Source organism: Aquarana catesbeiana, linkage group LG05 (genome assembly GCF_042186555.1).
Source record: "Aquarana catesbeiana isolate 2022-GZ linkage group LG05, ASM4218655v1, whole genome shotgun sequence".
Lineage (NCBI taxonomy): Eukaryota > Metazoa > Chordata > Amphibia > Anura > Ranidae > Aquarana > Aquarana catesbeiana.
Genome location: NC_133328.1, coordinates 54,730,414 through 54,751,253, shown reverse-complemented (window position 1 = coordinate 54,751,253; position 20,840 = coordinate 54,730,414). Strand labels below are relative to the sequence as shown.

The window sequence follows — 20,840 nt, the reverse complement described above, 5'->3', positions numbered from 1 at the left end:
TTCCCTTTAGATGGACAGCCAAGAACGACAGGATATTCTCTTCTCCATTCGGCAACATTAATCAATGTGACCTCATGCCTCCTTAGCAGCTGATGTAGGACACTGCTGAAAATCTGGAGGTGATGTTCTTTGATCTGAAGTTTGAAATGATGAATTCATTCTGCAATAGCTTTTAGTCCTCAAGTCTGAAGATCTGCAGGGCCCAGGAGGGGGCTCCACGATCCTTGTTTTATCAGTTGGTTCAGGTGAGCTCCCCGCTCCCACAGACTGGCATCTATGGTTATTCTGGTTGACCCCACTGACAACCTTTGGAGAGGTTCTAAGTAGGGCTGAAACAACTAATCGATTAATCGACAACGAATCGATTATGAAATTAATCGATTAATCGGCCAGTAACATAATGGGGTTAAAAAAAAAAAAAAACTAAAATGAGCCCTTTATAGCACAAAAAGAGCAAATAATTGTTACTGTAAATATTACTTTCACAGTTCTACATTAAAAAAATGAACCCCTTACAGTAGTGATTATCTAAAGGTCCAATTTTATTTTTATAAACCCCAATATGTTACTAAACATCTTAGACCTGGTTCACATCTATGTGTTTTTTTGCAGAAAAGCACTACAGTTCATTTCATGGTTTCCTATGGGACATGTTCACATCGACGCTTCTTTCAGCCGCTGCATATTTGGAAAGGGTCAGGGACTTTTTTTTTTTTTTATGTTTTTTTTTTATGCAAAACTGTGCTTTTTTGGTTCAATATACTTCAATGGAGAAGCTGCTAAAAAAAGCATGTAATGCGTTCTTACAGCAATTTGTGTTTTTTAATTTGCCCAACAAATTGTCCAAAAAAAATGCAAAAACGCAAATCACAGCAAAATCACGTGTGCAAAAATCAAAACGCACAGCAAAAAGCACTGCAGAAATGGATCAAAAGCAAACTGCATAGGTGTGTACCGAGCCTTATGCTGGCCGCACGGTCAACGTTCAGAGGAGAATATTCAGACGAAAAATCTTTGTACATTCGCTGAATGAAAGAATGTTTGAAATTTTAACTTGTTTTTAACATCCTGTTTTTAAAATGAATGTAATTTCTAAACGAAAACCACATACACTGTCTGAAAATTCCTTTAACCAACAAGTTTTCAATTATTTCTAAATTTTCCCGTCACCGTGGTTGAAAATGAACGTCGCTTTGACCCCACTAACGATTAGAAAATCGAACGAACATTCTTAAAACAACTTTTTTTTTTTTGAAAGAAGACATTGTTTTTTAAATAAAAAAAAAAAAATAGATCTCTGAGTCGGATGACGTTTACCAGATTCACCCTTTAATAGCATATACAGTATATCTCTTCTAATTTTATATACAGTATATCTCCTCTGTCTTATTCTCAGAGTGGATTAGAGCTTTTGCTCCCTAACCATAAAGTTGGTAATTTATGTTTACCACTGCATTGAGATATTTAAGAATACATTTCCTTTTTTTTAAACTTTACATATTAAACTAAATTATATACCACACTTTTTTTTAAGGTTATTACCCGAATAATCGATTAATCGAAACAATATTCGGCCAACTAATCGATTATGAAAATAATAGTTAGTTGCAGCCCTAGTTCTAAGTTTATGGTACCACTACTGCTGCCTCCCAAAACCCATGATTTCAGACTGACAGCAGAAATTACTGTAAAGGCTAATACACACTAAGAAAAAAAAAAAAAAAAATCGGGAAAACATTTTCATCTGAGGAATGATCATACGATTTTCTGCGTGTACCCAACTTTCGACAGCTGATTCTGACCTTCCGAGCAAAAATTTCCAAAGGGACAAACTTCAAACTGTGTCTCGTAAGGGAACAGACTAAAGTTTTCGTGCGATCTTTCGTATGAGAAAAATCAGAAAAAGAAAAAACGGTGCATGATCAGAAACAAACACCCAAAAAAGCCTTTGTCGTACGAGAATTTTCGTACATTTCCTTCCTCATATCTGACTTGCAGTGAAACGAGGAACATCAGATGATCGTTCGCCTGATTTTCTAATAGTGTCAACCCCACTTAAAAGGTCTTGAATGCAGTTGTGCCCAAAGTACAGTTGGAATAGCCAATGCCATTAGGCATATAATACTCATGATCTCAGTACAAAAAAACAAAACCCTTGCAGTGGGGCTCCTCCATGCTCAGAGTACCGGAGTAAGGTGATATACCTTACACAGCACTCCACACTCCAGCAGGGTTCCTCCAGCAGTGCAACCGTTCTCCACAGCCTCTTCTCCAAGGCACTCCTGCCTCAGTTGCACTTCTGCCTCCTCCACATGCAATGAAAATAGCAGCCCTGCATTGTATGGTATGATGCCAAGGGACTGCCCACAGACTGAAGCTTCAAGGAGAAGAGGGCTGCACTGCAGCTAGGTGGAGCAGGGTGCAAGGGAAGTGATAATGCCCGGTTCTCTACCCCCTACACATACGAGCAGGTATTCCTTGCAGTGCAGGGGAGACCCACTGCAAGGATAGAATGTTTTTATTCCTGGAGTAGGGGGGTTAATTTAACAGAGTGCCACTGTCACAATGAAAATCCATGGGGGCCAATGAGAGGCCAATTGTAGAGTATGAACTGCATGTGAAGCATTTCCTGTGGTCCTCTGACTGCAAATATTTGGAATTTTCAGAAGAATTCTCTGATTGGAATGTGGAGATATGCATCCTTGAAATCTAGGGTGATCTTATACAATCCTAGAAAAAGTAAAACTCTTGGAAAAAGTAATCTATTCCATGCAGAATCCCTGTACCTTGCTACCTTGTTCAAAAGTTTCAGATTTAAGAGAATTTGACATTTCCCTGAGGGTTTTATCCTCAGAAAAATTAAAAATAAAATCCTCTTCCTTCCACTGGGGGAACTACAGAGATTGCTTCCTGCAAGAGTAGTTCTTCTCTGAGAAACATGAGGGTTGCTGCTTTTTCCTGATTCAAAGAGACACGCCTGACTAGAAACCTTGAGCGGGATCGGCTTGAAAACTCTGGAAACTCATTTAAAATATAAAAAGGGGTTTTCAATCCCCTATTGCCATGGAGGACGGAATTCCATCAATCTCCTTCGCACCTGCAGCTCTGATACTTTGGAATTCTGTGGTGGGTTAAGCAGGTTTATTTGGGAATCCTCTTTTGGCCTTCTACAGATAAAAAACCCCACGTTGGATTCTTGTTTCTACAACCCTTTTTAGTTTTATTGACATTGACCACTAATTTTTTTTTTTTTTTTTTTTAACTTGCTTTTTCTTAGGGACAGGGAACTCCTTTCTTTCCCCTTCCTTGTTTAACATCCTAACTGGGATCTGAATAATAGATCTCCACTAAACACTATCATACACACTTTAAAATTTTCCACTCTTGCTTCCTGAAGGGCCTCTGTTTTCTCGTTTATGGGGTGTTTTATTTCACCCCATGTCCTCAGAAGACCGTTTTTCTTGGACACTTTAGATGGCAAAGCATCCAACCTGGGACATTTGTACTTGAAATCTTTTGAGTCTTCTGTAGAATCTTACAAGCTACTATATGGATTGCTCCTGTGCCAAAAAAAAAAATCTATGTCAGACTTTGGCACCCACGGGACACAATGCATATAAAATCATGAACTTTACAACCGAGGATAAAAAGCATGATTAGCCACGCATTATTAAAATCAATCATGGTGAATGTACCAAAACGTACACAATAATGCATAAAGGGACAACACGTAGCCTTTATGAGTCAACGAGTTTCACATATGCACTTACTCAGGACTCATGAAGAAACTACCTTTGGACCAGTGTAAGTATACATATTCCATACTGTGGACGCATTGAAACACTGTAGTAGCTGCCCAATCAGAGAACACTTTGCATACCCTAAGATGCAGGACGTTTTCTAAAAGGCACCTGTGCCAAGCAAGCAGACCCTGTGGTTTACTATGCAGCACGGCAGGGACCAATGAAACTATGCAAAGAAAATCATGCCTGGAATTCAGCAAGCTAGTCGGAAAGAACCATGTTTCAGGGTTAGCTCATGTAACTGAAATTAATTTTTTTTTTTTTTTTTTTTTTTTGAAGATTGCCTATTCTTACTCTACAGGTCTCTGTATATGCAATTGTGGACCAAAAGTTTTCTCAATTTTCAGGGTATCATGAATAGTCATCAATAGCTTATCAGTTTCTTTTCGTGGGAAGCAAATAGTAAAATATGAATGAATGAATCAGGATCTATGAGTAGAGAACAAATGATTGAAATGTGTTCCCTACCATTGACAAACTGTTTCATTCACAGAAGTTGTAGTAGCGTCTTCTATGAATGGAGATGCTAGGCGGAAAGGGCCGACATAGTCCAGCACTCTTGATAAGAGCCTGTGACAGCTACCCAGTTCCACTGACCCCTGCAGCACCAGAAGAATTTAAGGGGGTGGAGACAGAAGCACAAGGGACAGTAATGGCCATTGGGCTTATTTTGGGGTTTATTTTTTTACAATGTAAAATCAGACTTGCAACCTCTGGTTCTCCAGCTGCTTAACTACAAGTCCCAGAATGCCACCAGCCACTGGCAGGGTTCTGCGAGTTCACAACAGTTGGGGAGCTCCAGGCTGCAAAAAGACGTAGTTAAATCCTATACCTGGCATATACCCAAAACACACATAGAAAACACTGATATAGCTTAAAGGTACAAGTTGGAACACAGAGAAATCCAGTGCATCTGGTGCATATTATTTCTGAGGCTAATGAAGACAAAATAGTGATACATAATGAACGCGATAAAATAGGGATTTTTTTTATAAACAGCATCTGGCATACCTCTGCTCCCCCTTCACCTCAGCTCACACTCTGCCAGGAAGGCCTGGAAGAACTTGTGACATGTTACCGGTCCATCCGGCTACATAGGGATTAGTGCAATAAGAAAAAATGATCCATTAGTGACACGTGAAGGTTCCTGGATGTCTGGAAATTATGTTAGGGGCGTTGTCCTAAATCTAGGCTTTATCAAGAGGATACATTGTTCTCTCATCAGATCTGTGCATTCTTCATAATCCCGCACACATACATGGAGATATATTTACACCCCCCAGGAGACAAGAGCTAACTCGTAATATCACACATCTCTCATAGACAAGGTGTAAAGGACGTGATAACACACAGCATCAAGTACTTTTAGGAAGATAAGAGGCAGGTAAAGGCTGAGCAAACACCAAAGTAATATAGCCCAAATATCTCAAAGTATATTAATATTAGATTTAAGGATTTGGCAGGTCAACTGCTGCCAATGAAACCCTTGCTCCCTCCGCCTGTTCTCCCTCAGCTCATAACAGTGCAGGTCATACAGTGCATTGACTTCTGATTCTAAATGTGAAGTCGTTTTTGGAGTATCAGCAAAAAGGTTTTTGGCACACGCTTCAGTACCAATAAACGATACAAAACATTTTTGGATCTGAAGCCTTGTGAAGACACCTGGCATTACTGGTTTCATTTCCTCCTCTCTTCTAGAAGTTCAAAATAAAGCCCACTTTTCCATCTTGTTGTACCCCAACATATGAATTGTGACATGGTTTTGCTTTGAAGTGAATAAAGTGTATGTAAACCCTAAAACCGGCCATACAGGGTTCAAAATTCAGCTGGTTCAGCAGGCACTGGCAAAATTTCGATCCATGTCTGGGAGAGGCTGATTGTACCCAAGTCAATCCATTGATCAACCTGGGTATAACCAGCCTGCCGGAATTTTGGCAGGAGGCTATAGCCCTTAGCAGTAACCATTGTGTTCTGCCGGCAGGGAAGACGGGGAGCGGGGGGGGGGAATTCCCCCATCAATCCCGACTCTGTTAATGGGGGAATCGAATGACTGTCTTTCCTACCACCCATGGTGGAAGGAAAGAAAAACGAATCATCTACAGGCTTAACAACAAAATTATCTCATTAATGTAGGAAAGACACTAGGCAGGGCTGACAACCCCCGGTCCAAAAGAAAGCTGTGTGTTGTCAGTCAAAAACAGAAATCAAAGCAGAACTTAACCCATTTAAGCAACCTGTTCTCTTTTGCTCCTCCTCCTCCCCCTTACAAAAATAGTAAAAAAGTTTAATCCTTATTTACATATAGTGTAGTACCTTTCTGTGCTGCAATGCAGCACCTCCTGCTTAATGGCCTAGGCTGGACTCCGCTGCCTCCTGGGATTGCTACATCACACCTAACTCAGAATGCAGTGTCAGGCAGCCAGCTTACTGGAGATCTCTGTGCATGTGTACAGATACCATGAACTGCTACAGTACCTACAGTATCTCACAAAAGTGAGTACACCCCTCACAATTTTGAAAAAAATATAATAAAATATTTACATGTGACAACACTGAAGAAATTACACTTTGCTACAATGTAAGGTAGTGAGTGTACAGCTTGTATAACAGTGTAAATTTGCTGTCCCCTCAAAATAACTCAACACACAGTCATTAATGTCTAAACCGCTGGCAACAAATGGGAATACACCCCTAAGTGAAAATGTCCAAATTGGGCCCAAAGTGTCAATATTGTGTGGCCACCATTATTTTCCAGCACTGCCTTAACCCTCTTTGGCATGGAGTTCACCAGAGCTTCACAGGTTTCCACTGGAGTCCTCTTCTACTCCTCCATGACAACATCACGGAGCTGGTGGATGTTAGAGATCTTGCGCTCCTCCACCTTCCATTTGATGCCCCAAAGATGCTCAATAGGGTTTAGGTCTGGAGACATGTTTGGCCGGTCCATCACCTTTATCTTCGGCTTCTTTAGCAAGGCCGTGGTCTTCTTGGAGGTGTGTTTGGGGTCATTCTGTTGGAATACTGCACTTGTCTGCACACTTCACCTGGTTGCCGCGAAACACAATTGACACCATCTGAACCAAAATAAGTTTATCTTGGTCTCATTAGACCACAGGACATGGTTCCAGTAATCCATGTCCTTAGTCTGCTTGTCTTCAGCAAACTGTTTGTGGGCTTTCTTGTGCATAATCTTTAGAAGAGGCTTCCTTCTGGGACGAAAGCCATGCAGACCAATTTGATGCAGTGTGTGATGTATGGTCTGAGCACTGACAGACTGACCCCCCCCACCCCTTCAACTTCTGCAGCAATGCTATTTCCCAAAGACACTCTGGATATAACGCTGAGTACGTGCACTTAACTTCTTTGGTTGACCATGGTGAAGCCTGTTCTGAGTGGAACCTGTCCTGTTAGTCCGCTGTATGGTCTTGGCCATTGTGCTGCAGCTCAGTTTCAGGGTCTTGGCAATCTTCTTATAGCCTAGGCCATCTTTATGTAGAGCAACAATTCTTTTTTTCACATTCTCAGAGTTCTTTGCCATGAGGTGCCATGTTGAACTTCCAGTGACCAGTATGAGAGAGTGAGAGCGATAACGCCAAATTAAACACACCTGCTCCCCATTCACACCTGAGGCCTTGTAACACTAACAAGTCACATGACACCGGGGAGGGAAAAAGGTTATTTGGGCCCAATTTGAACATTTTCACTTAGGGGTGTACTCACTTTTGTTGCCAGTGGTTTAGACATTAATGGCTGTGTGTCAAGTTTTTTTGAGGGGACAGCACAGAACAACCCTGAGCCTCCTCTTCTGGGGTGCCTCTGGCAGTGCTCCTCCCCTTCATCAGGTGCCCCCACGGAGAGCCACTTTCCCGGGGGGCACCCATGCAGGGGGCACCCATGCAGGCGCGCTCCGGAGTCCCATTGCTGCGTCTATTGATACAGACAGCAGGACTTGCGCCCTCCCCCCCGCTCTGGGGGGCAGCTGCAGCACAGAAGGTGCTTCACCTTAATGAGGAACTGCAGTTTGCTTACATAACTTGTAAAAAAAACATCTTTGCCGTTCTGAAGCTTCCCTCCAACCACTTTGCATATTTTTTTTTTTTATATATACTGCGATTCTGTACTTGCCAAATATGCTGCAGATATCTCCCTCCACTAAGTCTGGCTGCAACCATTTTAACTGTGGGCAGCTGAAGATGCTGCCTGTTTACTTCCTAGATTCACACAGACACACACCTCCAGATCAGCAGCTCTCATTGGCCCTATTATGACTCATCCCCCCTCCCTTCCTAGCAAACTCTCACAAGAGATAGAGACAGAGAGAGAGAGACAGAGACAGAGACAGAGACAGAGAGAGAGAGAGAGAGAGAGAGAGAGAGAGAGAGCGCGCTAGAGCGAGCTGTGCAAGTCATAAGCCTAGGGTAATGACCAGACAAGAAACAGGAAGTGGGCTGTATAAGGTATTTACTGGCAGGAAAAAAATGGTTTTACTATCCAAAGTTAAATCAAGGGCAGCAGATTTAATAGCTGGAAAGATGAAAAAAATTACTGAAGTCCCGCTTTAATGCATAGAATGCATTAAGGTGAAAAACCTGGAGGAGACCTTACAACCCCTTTAATCTGGTGCCTACTGAACTGCACAGTCATATTTAGACAACCTCTACAGCTACTGTAACAGGAAAGTGGAGGTGATGGCCTATGAAAATGGAGGTTGTTAGTATTAACTCCATCAGACTACATATATACTTCTGTGACTTCAGTTGGGTTTAAGGCATAGCCATAAAATATCTATAATCCAAATTCATTCGCAGCACTTTTGTGAAAAATGTAATTCACCAAAACAAATACAATATTCTGTGATAAATAAAAAAACAAAAAGGGTCATTCATTTCGAACACAGAGCGCAGACATTGCTAGCCAAATGCCACTGGATACTGCACTGCTTACTTCACATTGTGCCTGCATTTTATGAGTAATTAAAGTATTACTAAACCCAGGAGCCTGCATTCACTTTATCTGGTCTACCACAGTACACAGAACATGGAAATGCAATTATTTTAGCAAGTATAAACTGCTAAATACCTTTTCTCATCAGCAGTATACAGCAGTCTTGTGACTTCTATCAGTTCCTAGTAAAGCTTGATCCTCTGTCAGGACAGTGCTGATTGGCCCTATGCTGATCACATGCACCCTCCCAAGAAAAAAAGAAAAACTCTCTAGCAATACACACAAAACTGAGCATGTGCAGCTTGTCCCCGAACTCTGTATTATTAGGAAATAATTAGTAGACAGTGGAAGAAGAGGAGGATCAGAGAGACAGGATCACACAGTGTGTTATACACAATGCAGAGGAATAACCCCTTAGGTTCCACAGCGAGCAGAACAATGATTTACTACATATACAGACTGATTTTACTGTTGTGGGTTTAGTAACACTTTAAATGCAGGACGCAGTGAAAAGCCTGGGTGTTCTTCAGAATCTTTTCGGAAAAGATACACTTTAATGAACAGTAGTATGGCCATGGTAATTCCACAAGGTCACTTAATAAATAGGCCCCTTAGTTTTTACATCTCCACTGCTGCTACGACATGTCACTCTTTTGTATCTGGGCCCAAATAATTTGTTTATTCTTCCATTACAGAAAGTCTAATGGGCGAGTGTTTCTCCAACATTTGGCCTTGTAATAGCACATCAACTAGCAGGGTTGCCAACCGTGATGAAATTCAAGGGCAGTTTGAAAAATCCTTGATTTTTACATCTGTCCATGAATGTCCATTACAGACATGCAATCTGCATGACCATAACCGACATTCCTAGACAGATATAAAATCTTGGAGTTGACAAACTGTCCTTGAATTTACTGACAGTTGGCAGCCCTGGCATCTAGGAACGAATGGAGATTTTTGGGAACATCCAATCACTGGAATCCCAAGCAATTTAAAGAAATCAGCATCTCCTTTGGTCTGCTGGCAACCATGCAAGATTAAACTCTGTTTCTGTGTGACCTTAAATTAATCTCAATCTAATTGCCACCTCGGACATGCCAGATCTTCAAATTCGGCAACCCATTCCCAGCAGACGTGGAAACAAAATACTGCTCCAATGACATCATCTCTTGCAGATCAAAGCACAAATTCCCTTGGTCTACAGGTTAAATATTTAATACAGCACAGTTCAATCACTATGTAAATAAGATTCAAAGTATGCATGGCTGTTTAAGATTACCAGCCATCTCTGTTCTATGTGCTGGACCACATCCAAGACTCTTGAGCCTTAATATATGACTCTAGTTTTAGTTTCATAGTTAGAGGGGGGAAAAAAAAAAAAAAATTAAATAACTATTTCTTTTAACTTATTCACAATATAAAGTAGACACAGAAAACATATGTTTAGTTTTAAGCACGGAAACAATCTGCATTTTCATCCCTGAGACTGGCCTAGACTAAGTTTCTGTACTTTCTGAACTAAAATTAAATTTGGTACCCTGGTGTTTGCTTTAGGCTATGAATATCCATTTATCCTGCTGGTAAAGATTCCACAAATGTAGCAATAATCTACACACTCATTGGGGAGAGGATGTTTCTTCACTTTGTCCGGGGGGGACAGCAAAAAGCGTGAGAAAGTTCCTCCAAAAGTGAGTGAAGTGCCCTTTTGAGTAGCGATCAACGGAACAAGTATACCCACCAGAAAATGTCCTCTCTTCCTGTTCTGGTAAGAAGTTATCATTTTTTGCCTCCCTTTCAGTTCCGGTGACAATGGTCCCCAACACAACTAAACATTGAAAATCTTCCCAGCAGGGTGACGCAGACAAACACAAATCTGACACGTGTTCTAACCTTCTCCTCTCCATCCAAAACTAAATAAATGTCAATCAGCACTTGGCCACACCCAGTCCTGCCCAGTTGTCTTCTGGATTGACAGGACATTTTTTGATATTCAGCACTGTGAACTTTAACTGGCAATTACGAGGTCATGCAACACTGCATGGAAAAGAAGAAAGGTAACAGCGCTCTCTGCAGGGACAACTCAATCCATACACCAGGTCCACTCACAGGTGCCCAGGCTCGATGTATCCCAACACACTCCAATGCAACAGTAGTAAGAGGAGCCGGCATAACTATAATCCTTGAAGTGTCGTTTATTGGTACATCAGAGTGACAATAAAACTGACGCGTTTTGGCATTAGCCTTAGTTGTAGCTATAACTAAGGCTATTGCCGAAACGCGTCAGCTTTATTGTTTTATTGTCGCTCTGATGTACCAATAAACACTTCAAGGATTACAGTTCTGACGGCTCTTCTTACTACTAGTCATGCAACACTCTACACAAATGAAATTTATGAAAAAAAAATTACAAATAGCACTTTTTTTGGTGGTATTTGATTACTACTGTGTTTTTTTGTTTTGTTTTTTATTTTAATATTTTATTTTTAATATAGACCAAAAATTTTGAAGAAAAAAAAAAAAATATTTTCTACTTTCTAATATAACACATCCATTAAAATTGAACTTAAAAAAATCTCAATAAGTGTATATAAATTGGTTTGTGTGAAAGTTATATTGTCTGCAAACTATGGTATATACCAGGGATATGCAATTAGCGGACCTCCAGCTGTTGCAGAACTACAAGTCCCATGAGGCATAGCAAGACTCAGACAGCCACAAGCATGACATCCAGAGGCAGAGGCATGATGGGACTTGTAGTTTTGCAACAGCTGGAGGTCTGCTAATTGCATATCCCTGGTATATACACTGGAATTTACACAGCTATAGATGCTATACTAGTAATGGCAGTAATCAGTGACTTATAGTGTGACTGTGATAGTGTGATGGGCAATCTGACACTGGCTGGGAGGGACACTGACATTGCTAGTGACACTAATACAGAGAACAATACTGTACTAATGACACTAATGGGTGACAGGGGTGATCCGAAGGGCAATCAAGGGGTTAACTGTGTACCTAACAAGTGTATGTGTGCTACTTCTACTCATAAAATCTGGCTGTCTTTTCTCCCTGAATTCAGAGTTAATTTCAAGGAAAAGACACAGCCAAATCACGGTTCTGTGTTTGGTGTTCTGTGTGTTTGTGAACACAGAACTTTGTGCTGTAATTGGCCACAGCCAATCAGCAGGTATACAGCCAAAACCACTGGCTGTAACCTGCTGACAAACTTGTGATGTGTCCAATCACAGCACAGATCAGCAGAGGGCGTCTGCATGAAAACCAGGGAGCGGATCGCGACGCACCCACGTGTTGCCGTGCCACCCGCAAGCAGTAAATGTACTGTTAGCGGGTGGCAAGTGGTTAAAGTTTTTTTTTCCTAAAATTAAAAAAAATATGTTATACTTACCTGGATATTGCATAGAGTTGACCCTTTCTCCCTTCTCTGGGGTCCCTCGTCAGCGCTCTCAAGTCCTCCTCTCCTGAGTGCCCCTATAACAAACTGTGCTCTACACGGGCATGTGTGGGCGAGCTCCCGAGCCAAGTATGCATACATGGATACACACAGGATTTGACTGACAGTAGCAGGAGCCAAAGGCTCCCTCTCCTGGATCGAGTGAGGTGACAGGTAAATATTTGAGGAGGAGGGAAAGAACAGCTAGTGAAATGTTTTCACCTTAATGTAGAGAATGCATTAAAGGGGTTGTAAACCCTCATGTTTTTTCACCTAAATACATCCTAATGAAAAAACACCTGGCAGTGACTGGCCCTTCCCCCCGTTTAACTTACCTGAGCCCTGTATTTCTGTCGGCGGAGACGCACTCACCCTCTCTCCACAGGGTCCCGGCTCTTGATTGGATAGATTGATAGCAGCGCAGCCATTGGCTCCCGCTGCGGTCAATCAAATCCAATGATGCAGGCGCTGGGGGGGAACGGGCCGATTCCGGCATTCGTGCCTATGGACTGAAATGTTGGACTCGAGAGCGCACCCTCAAGGTAACCCCCCAGGAGAGCGCTTCTCCTAGGGGGATTATCTGATGTGGGGAGGAGCTGCGGGGGGACCCCAGAAGACAAGGTTCGGGGCCACTCTGTGCAAAACGAGCTGCACAGTGGAGGCAAGTATGATATGTTTGTTATTTTATATTAATATATATATATATATATATATATATATATATATATATATATATATATATATATATATATATATATATATATATATATATATATATATATATATATACACACACCGTATTTATCGGCGTATAACACGCACCCCAATTTAGGAGGGAATTTTAAGGAAAAAAAAACTTTTAGGAGGGAAGTTGAAGGGAAAAAACTTACATTTAAATGCCCATCATTGCAGCCTTGTCAGTGCAGCCTACCCCAGTGCAGCCATGTCAGTGCAGCCTTCCCCAGTGCAGCCTTGCCCCAGTGCAGCCTTGCCCCAGTGCAGCCTTGCCCCAGTGCAGCCTTGCCCCAGTGCAGCCTTGCCCCAGTGCAGCCTTCGATCAACGGTCCCTGCTCCCTGTGCTTCAAAATCGCCGACCGTGATTTGAAAATGGCACCGCCGGCGCCGAAATACACAGAGCCGGTCCTCGGCTCTTTCCGGCGGCTCTCGTTTACTTTCGGCTCCACTCGTAGTCCCAAGCGGAGCTATCCGAGTAGGTTCGGATAGCTCTGCTCGGGACTACGAGTGGAGCCGAAAGTAAACGAGAGCCGCCGGAAAGAGCCGAGGACCGGCTCTGTGTATTTCGGTGCCATTTTCAAATCGCGGTCGGCGATTTTGAAATTTTGACAGCTCAGGATCGCAGGGTATCGGCGTACAACACGCATCTGCGACTTTCCCCTGATTTTAAGGGGAAAAAAAAGTGCGTGTTATACGCCGATAAATACGGTATATATATATATATATATATATATATATATATATATGTGTATGTATGTATGTATGTATGTATGTATGTATGTATGTATGTATGTATGTATATATATATATATATATATATATATATATATATATATACACACACACATACACACACACACACATACATATACATACATACATACATACATACATACACACACACTTACAATCACTTTAAAGTAAAAATCCTTTTAACTTCAGAACCACTTTAAACCCTCCCACTGTGAGCTGCAGTGTCTGGGAGGGGGGAGCGCATGAGACACAAATAATTTGGCACAGTCAGGGGAGGTAAAGTTGTTTTTCATTTACTCTGAGGCTTTTGCATCACATAGTAACTGGATTTGGGACCTATTTAGCCTGTCACATTTAAAAGGGAGCCTGTAATATTCAAACAATTTTGCAAAGCCGCATATAAAAGCCAAGAAAAGCAGTCAAAAGTTTAACGCAGTGAAAGTGCTTAGTTGGACAACCTATATTTAGATAAGTCTGCTCTCACAATGCTGGAGAGTTCAGGCAATTTCACATTTCCTGTTCACCTGAATCTAGTAAGCTTCCATGCTAAGCAAAAACAGCAAAATGTAATGATGATTATGCAAACAGTGGGGTGTCTCAGAGAAAAAGGAAAAAAAAAAAGCCAGGCAACAAAGGATGGAAGTCAAGCAAAAAGACGTTTCATCTGTGATCCAAACATTAAACAAAACCAAGTTTTTGAATACAATATTCATTTTAAGTAACTAGGGCTCAGTCTCTCCTTCCTGCCTCCACATAATTTACAATCTGCTAATGTATCCAATTACTCGAAGCTCTGTTCGCAGTGAGCATCAGCGAATAGAGCATGCGGTACAATGAGGGCCCAGGTCCAGCACCGGGTTATAATTTTATTTATTTCATTTCTTTATTTCGGGTACTTGTATAGTGCCGTCAATTTATGCAGCACTTTACATATACATTTGTACATTCACATCAGTCCCTGCCCTCAAGGAGCTTACAATCTAAGGTCTAACTCACATTCATACATACACATATTGGGGCCAATTTAGACAGGAGCCAATTAACCTACCAGCATGTCTTTGGAGTGTGGGAGGAAACCAGAGTACCTGGAGGAAACCCACACAGGCACAGGGAGAACATGCAAACTCCAGGCAGGTAGTGTCATGGTTGGGATTCAAGCCAGCGACCCTTTTGCTGCTAGGCGAAAGTGCTACCCACTACACCACTGTGCTGGGATTTAGATGCGCCTTTCCATACCTGAAGAACATGGAGGCTTCTGCACAATTCCAAAAGGTGTGGCTTCCACTTCTGTGCTTTAAATAAGGTGTGTTTAACAAAAAAAAAAAAAAAACACACAAACACTTACTGCAATTTTTGTGTGGTTTTGAGCAAACCATAGATTCCATGGGGCTGAATGCTAGCACACGTAATATGTAACTTACATGTTTCTATGGCATATGCAAGGATCATCATTATTCTTCTTCAAGAGTAACTCTGCTTTTGTTGAGGATAAAAAAAAAAAAACACATTCCCCTCTGGGTGATCTATGTACATTGCAAGGATTTTAACAAACTTTGTTGCAGATTCCTACCTTTTGTTATTCTGAAGAAATAGCTGTTTGTCCATGTGCAAAGTGAATGTAAATGGGAGTGCCTTTATATTTAATCAATCAGCTGATGCACTTAATGAGGAAAGTGGTGTGGTCGGAATCCCTGTAGATGTGATTTCGATTTGGGAGTATCTTACCAAAAATGACATTTTTGTTGCAGGCGAAGCCGAAAATCTGACTTGTATCTTAGTGCAGACTTCTGGGAAAACCAGTAAGCCAATCACACAAGCCGGAAATGACATTTCTGGGGGGAGCTTGTTATGCCATCTCTGTAGAGAATGCCTCCAGGTTGCCATATTGAATTGCATTTTACAGAAAATTATAGCGGCTGCAGATTGAAAAGGAAGGCTAATTTTTAATAGATTCAATTACAATAGGACTTGTGTAGCAATTGTATATGCTATATTTTTTATTTTCCATGAAAGTGGACTGACTTTTTAAATCATCAATGTGCAGCCTTACCTCTTAGGCCAATGCACACTGTATGCTTCACATTTCTGTCTCATACAGGAATTTAGCAGCAGCAAAAATGCGGTAAAAACCTGCGTTTTGCATGGGCGTTAATGAGCGCTAGCACACGTCCCCGCATCTGGTGTTCATACATTCTACTGGTCAGAATTCCAGCCATTGGAATGCATTACATGTTTTAACCTGGCTAGCGTTGATGCGCATAAGGAGCTTGAAAGTTTTTGTGTGCTCAACAGCTTCAAAAAAATGCACAAAGGATGCATAGCCTGTAAACTCCCCTGCCACTAAACCACTGAAAACGCCTATAGTGTGCAAAGATACATAGGCTAAGATGGAGGGGAGTTAACAGGCAAAAAAAAAAAAAAAAAAAATTACAAAACGCTCAAAAAGCAGCTTCCTATGGGGACATACACAGAAGAGGTCCGGGGCTCCTCTGTGCAATACCCTCACATGGAGCAGGCAAGTATAACATCTTTTTTATTTCAGTTAAACAAATTGACTTTACAACTGATTTGAATGACGTTACACATCACAGGACCCATTCATGGCAAACTAACGCCAGTAAAACAGGAATGCAATTATCCACCCAATTGATATTAGTTTTTTGTACATTTAACTAGACTAGAAAATAATAAATTTTGCTTCTGTGCCCTATTCCTCCATAGAAAACCAGCAATGTTCCGAATGTGTTTCATTGGAGCGCTGTATAACTAAAAGGGTACATCCATCAAAATACTTTTGGGATGCGCTAAATCACGTACAGGTATGTTATTTCATGCAGTGGGTCTGGGGCACATGCCGCCTGCGACCCGCTCCCACTGTGATTAGAAACATTAATCAGCGGGTCCAGCTGCCGCTATGGGCGCCGGCCACCCGCAATTATTCACAGAACATCGGTCTGCCTATGTAAACAAGGCAGATCGCCGTTCTGTGAGGGAGGAAGATGGAGATCTGCTGTTTCCGCTAAGCAGAAACACGGATCTCTGTGTTCTTCCAGTCACAGAATCCCCCCCCCCAGTTAGAAAGCACACTTAACCCCTTGATCGCCCCTGTTAACCCCATCCCAGCCAGTGTCATTAGTACAGTTACAGTGCTTACTGTTTAGCACTGATCGCTGCATTAGTGTCACTGGTCCCCAAAAAGTGTCAGTTAGATGTCGGATTTGTCCACTGCAATGTCGCAGTCCAGGAAAAAAATAAAAATAAAAATTCCATAACAATATCCCCTAGTTTGTAGATGCTATAAATTTTGTGCAAACCAATCAATAGACGCAGAATACATATTGGCCTAAACTGAAGGCATTTTTTACATTTTTTTTATTGGATATGATTGGATATGTTTTATAGCATAAAGTAAAAAATGTTGTTTTTTTTTTTTTTCAAAATTGGTCTTTTTTTGTTTATAAATGCAAAAAATAAAAACCAGAGGTGAACAAATACCACCAAAAGAAAGCTCTATTTGTGGGAATAAAAGGACATAAATTTTATTTGTGTACAGCGTAGCACGGCCGCACAATTGTCAGTTAAATTAAAGCTGTGCCGTATAGCCAAAAATGACCTGCTCATGAAGGGGGGGGGGGGGGGGGGGGTAAACCTTCTGGGGCAAAGGCAAAACATTTTTGCATAGATATATATAAAAAAAAAAAAAAAAAGAAGAAGTAGTATTTATAATGTATTTTTATAAGTGATCACATTCCCTCTCTTCTCAGCTGCATCTGAGCTGGGGGAGGAAAGCAGTAGCACACAGATTCCCAGTGTATGGCTGTGCAGGGGTGGCATGTCAGATTTTAATAAGAAAGCAGAGGGACTGGCAGGAACTCCAGGGATTTCACATAAGGGAAGCAATACAAAGTTGCTTAGATATGCATTAGGTGAACTCACACCAGCCCACACACTAAGGCTTAACGTACACAGGACGTTTTTACAACCTCCCCTGAACGATTTAACTTGACAGGTAGTAACCCACGTTTAAAACTTTGGTTTTGTTGCGTTTTGCCACATTTGCGTTAAAAAAAAAATAAAGTTTTTTTGTTGTTTTTTTTCTTCAAAATAGCCAAAAATGAAAAACGCCTGTAAACGAAGCACCGCTAAACACGAGTTACAGTGTTTAGTTAAGCTTTTGGCGCTTGAAACCCATTTTTTTGCATTCCCAAAAAAAGTCTCTAAACTCGACTTCCTAGAAATGACTATAAAACACCCCTGTGTACATGTACTGATAAGATAACAGAGGAGAAGTTCAGGAGCAGTTGAAAAAAATGCCCAACTGTTCCTAAACGTCCGTTTACCAGCATCAATGTACATGAGGCCTAAGACCCCTTTCAACACCGAGGGTGTTTTGCAGGCGCTATAGCGTTAAAAATAGCGCCTGCAATCTGCCCTCAAACAGCTGCTCCATTCACTCCAGTGTGAAAGCCTGAGGGCTTACACACTGGAGTGGTGTGCTGGCAGGACGTCAGGAAAAGTCCTGCCAGCAGCTTCTTTGGAGCAATGAGGGAGCGGTGTGTTTACCGCTCCTCCACCGCTGCTCCCCATCAAAATCAATGGGGCAGCGCTGTGATACCGCCAGCAAAACGCCGCTATTGCGGCGCATTGCGGGCGGTTTTAACCCTTTAAGTGTAACAAAGTGTAGCGCTAAAAATAAACATACATAGAAAATAAAATGACATGAAAATAAAAAGTCTCTAATCTTTTTAAATGTCCATCATATATAATAGTGAATCATAGTCCATCATTGTATAAAGCCATCATGGTCACCATGTGCGTGAAACAGGTAAATAGTGAAAATATCGCCACCGAAGTAAATGGAGGCCTACCAGAAAGTTTGAACCCAAAACAGCATACGCTATATGGGTCAAACAAGCCTGTATTGCCCACCAGCAATGGGAAGAGAGCTGTAGTAATCGGCCAAAAGTAAAATCCTGGAAGCCTTCACAAAAGTATGAAGATTGTGAAGATACCACCACCAGAGTGAATGGAGGCTTACCGGAAGGTTAGAACCCAAAACAGCGTACGCTGTATGGGTCAAACAAGCTTGTATTGCCCACCGGCAATAGAGGGAAAGCCTTGGTAGCCGACAGGGAATGAGGTCCTAGGAGCCTTCACAGAAGTATCTTCTCTATGCGGGTAGTTAAATGTCCCCGAACATAGCCCATATAGAATAAAGAAGGGCCCACATAGTGTAATTCCGTAAACAAGATAAATTTTTAATAAAAGAAAAACACTTACATTTGAGTAGTTAAAAAAGCGCTTGTATGTAAAATAATGGCGGCAGTGGAGTCCTCCCGACGCGTTTCGTCTTACAAGACTTCGTCTGGTTTTAACCCTTTCTCGGCCGTTAGCGGGGGGGGTAAAGCGACCCGCTAGCGGATGAAATGCGCCGCAAATCCGACGGTAAAACGTCGCTAAAAATAGCGGCGTTTTACCGCAAACGCTATGGGCGGCTCGGTGTGAAAGGGGTCTAAAACACATGTCCTTTGTGTAGGGGCGGTGCTTTGCACTGTTACAATGTGGAGCAATGCTTACTTTAAATTTATTGAAGCGTTTTAAAAAGACACTCCATTCAAGTCCATGGACTGCAGTGCATTGCGTCATTCTGCGGTGCAGCGACATGTGGTGAGATGTGCGGCCGATGCTAGCTGTCAGAATACAATAGCAAGAAGGGGATTCGTCCAACTGACATTGTTTAGTGTGGATGGAGGGATCTGTTCGATTTAAATTTGCCCAGAATGCAGGCGGAATGAAAGAAATCTATTAGTGCATGGAAGGGGTAAGCAAACTACGGCCCTCCAGCTGTTTGCAGAGCTACAAGGGCTTAGAGGCACTGCAACACTATTAAAACTGCAAGCATGAGTCCCATAGGCAAAGGCACAATGGGACTTCTGCAACAGGTGGAGGACCAAAGGAAAAAAAATGTAATGCATCCCTTACTGGAAACATACAGTGCATTTGAAAAATCAACTTTTAAAGCAAATAAGGAAAAGCTGCACTTACCCCCATTATCAGTGCGCTTTAATGCTCCATCTTTATGGGGACACAATTCACATCTCTAGGGGAAAACACAATTAAAAAACGTAAAATGCATTCAGTTTCATCAGGTACAAATATAAAAACATTCAAAATCACTCATTTGCTACACAGCAGCTGAATTAAGATATGAAATACACTATATTGTCAAAAGTATTGGGACACCTGCCTTTACACGCACATGAACTTTTTTTTTTTTTTTTTTTTTTTACAAATAACGTGGTGTTTTATTTGGAAGAGTAAAGTCATACAGGTTAGATACATTGATATTACAGTTGTATAATATACAGTATTAACAGGAAGATCCATATTAATGACATGTTCTACAAAGCTTATGTGTTCAATATTGTGATACAAGATTTTACTTGTTAGTTGCGGCGGCGCAGGGGGCCCAAGTGGTATATCCAAAGTTGGGTCAAAAAGGAGACAAGCTCGCGAGGGTCAATCAGGTATCTCATTACACGTGTTTTCGTTCCTTAATCAGGTGTCCCAAATTTTACTGTATTTGGCTGGGCATCCCCTATGCACATAGAACTCTTTTATACGGCAAGACCTTATTAACACCAGAGATCCACTCCTGGATCGTCGGTGGCATGGCCTGTAGCCACTTTCTTGCTATAATCAGCCTAGCAATAAATAGGGATTCTTGGAGAAATATTTTATGAAATTTATCTGAAACAGGATCTGGAAACACCCCCCAGTAGACATTGTTTGGGACATAGCGTCAAGGGAGATCCCATCTCGTCGTGGATGAATCTTACTATATGGGACCAATAGTCTTGTATTGCTGGGCATGACCAGAGGAGATGGAAAAAGGTGCAGAGTGGACTGTTGCATCTGGGACATAGTGGGCTATGCCCAGGTTTGAATTTGGCCACACGAATAGGGGTCAGGTACGATCTATGCATAATGTAAAGCTGCGTGAGATGGTCTGACAACCTAGTCGAGACCTTTTTACAAGTACCCAAAGCATCTTCCCATTCGTCGTCCTCCAGCTCCCCCACATCCCCAGACCATCGATCCCTCAGATTATATGCAAAAGTTGTTGCCGTGAGCCGGAGCAAGGAATCGTAGAA

At 41.7% G+C, this 20,840-nt stretch overlaps 1 protein-coding gene across 6 annotated transcripts in view; it reads right to left on the bottom strand.

The window, feature by feature from the left end:
• Positions 1–20,840, bottom strand: part of MLLT10 (MLLT10 histone lysine methyltransferase DOT1L cofactor) — a 294,670-nt gene that overhangs the window by 252,359 nt on the left and 21,471 nt on the right. For all 6 annotated transcript variants that reach the window (XM_073629758.1, XM_073629760.1, XM_073629754.1 and 3 more), the window contains exon 3: positions 19,732–19,786. The gene's annotated coding sequence lies outside the window, so the exon portion shown is untranslated. The remainder of the gene's footprint in view (positions 1–19,731; positions 19,787–20,840) is intronic.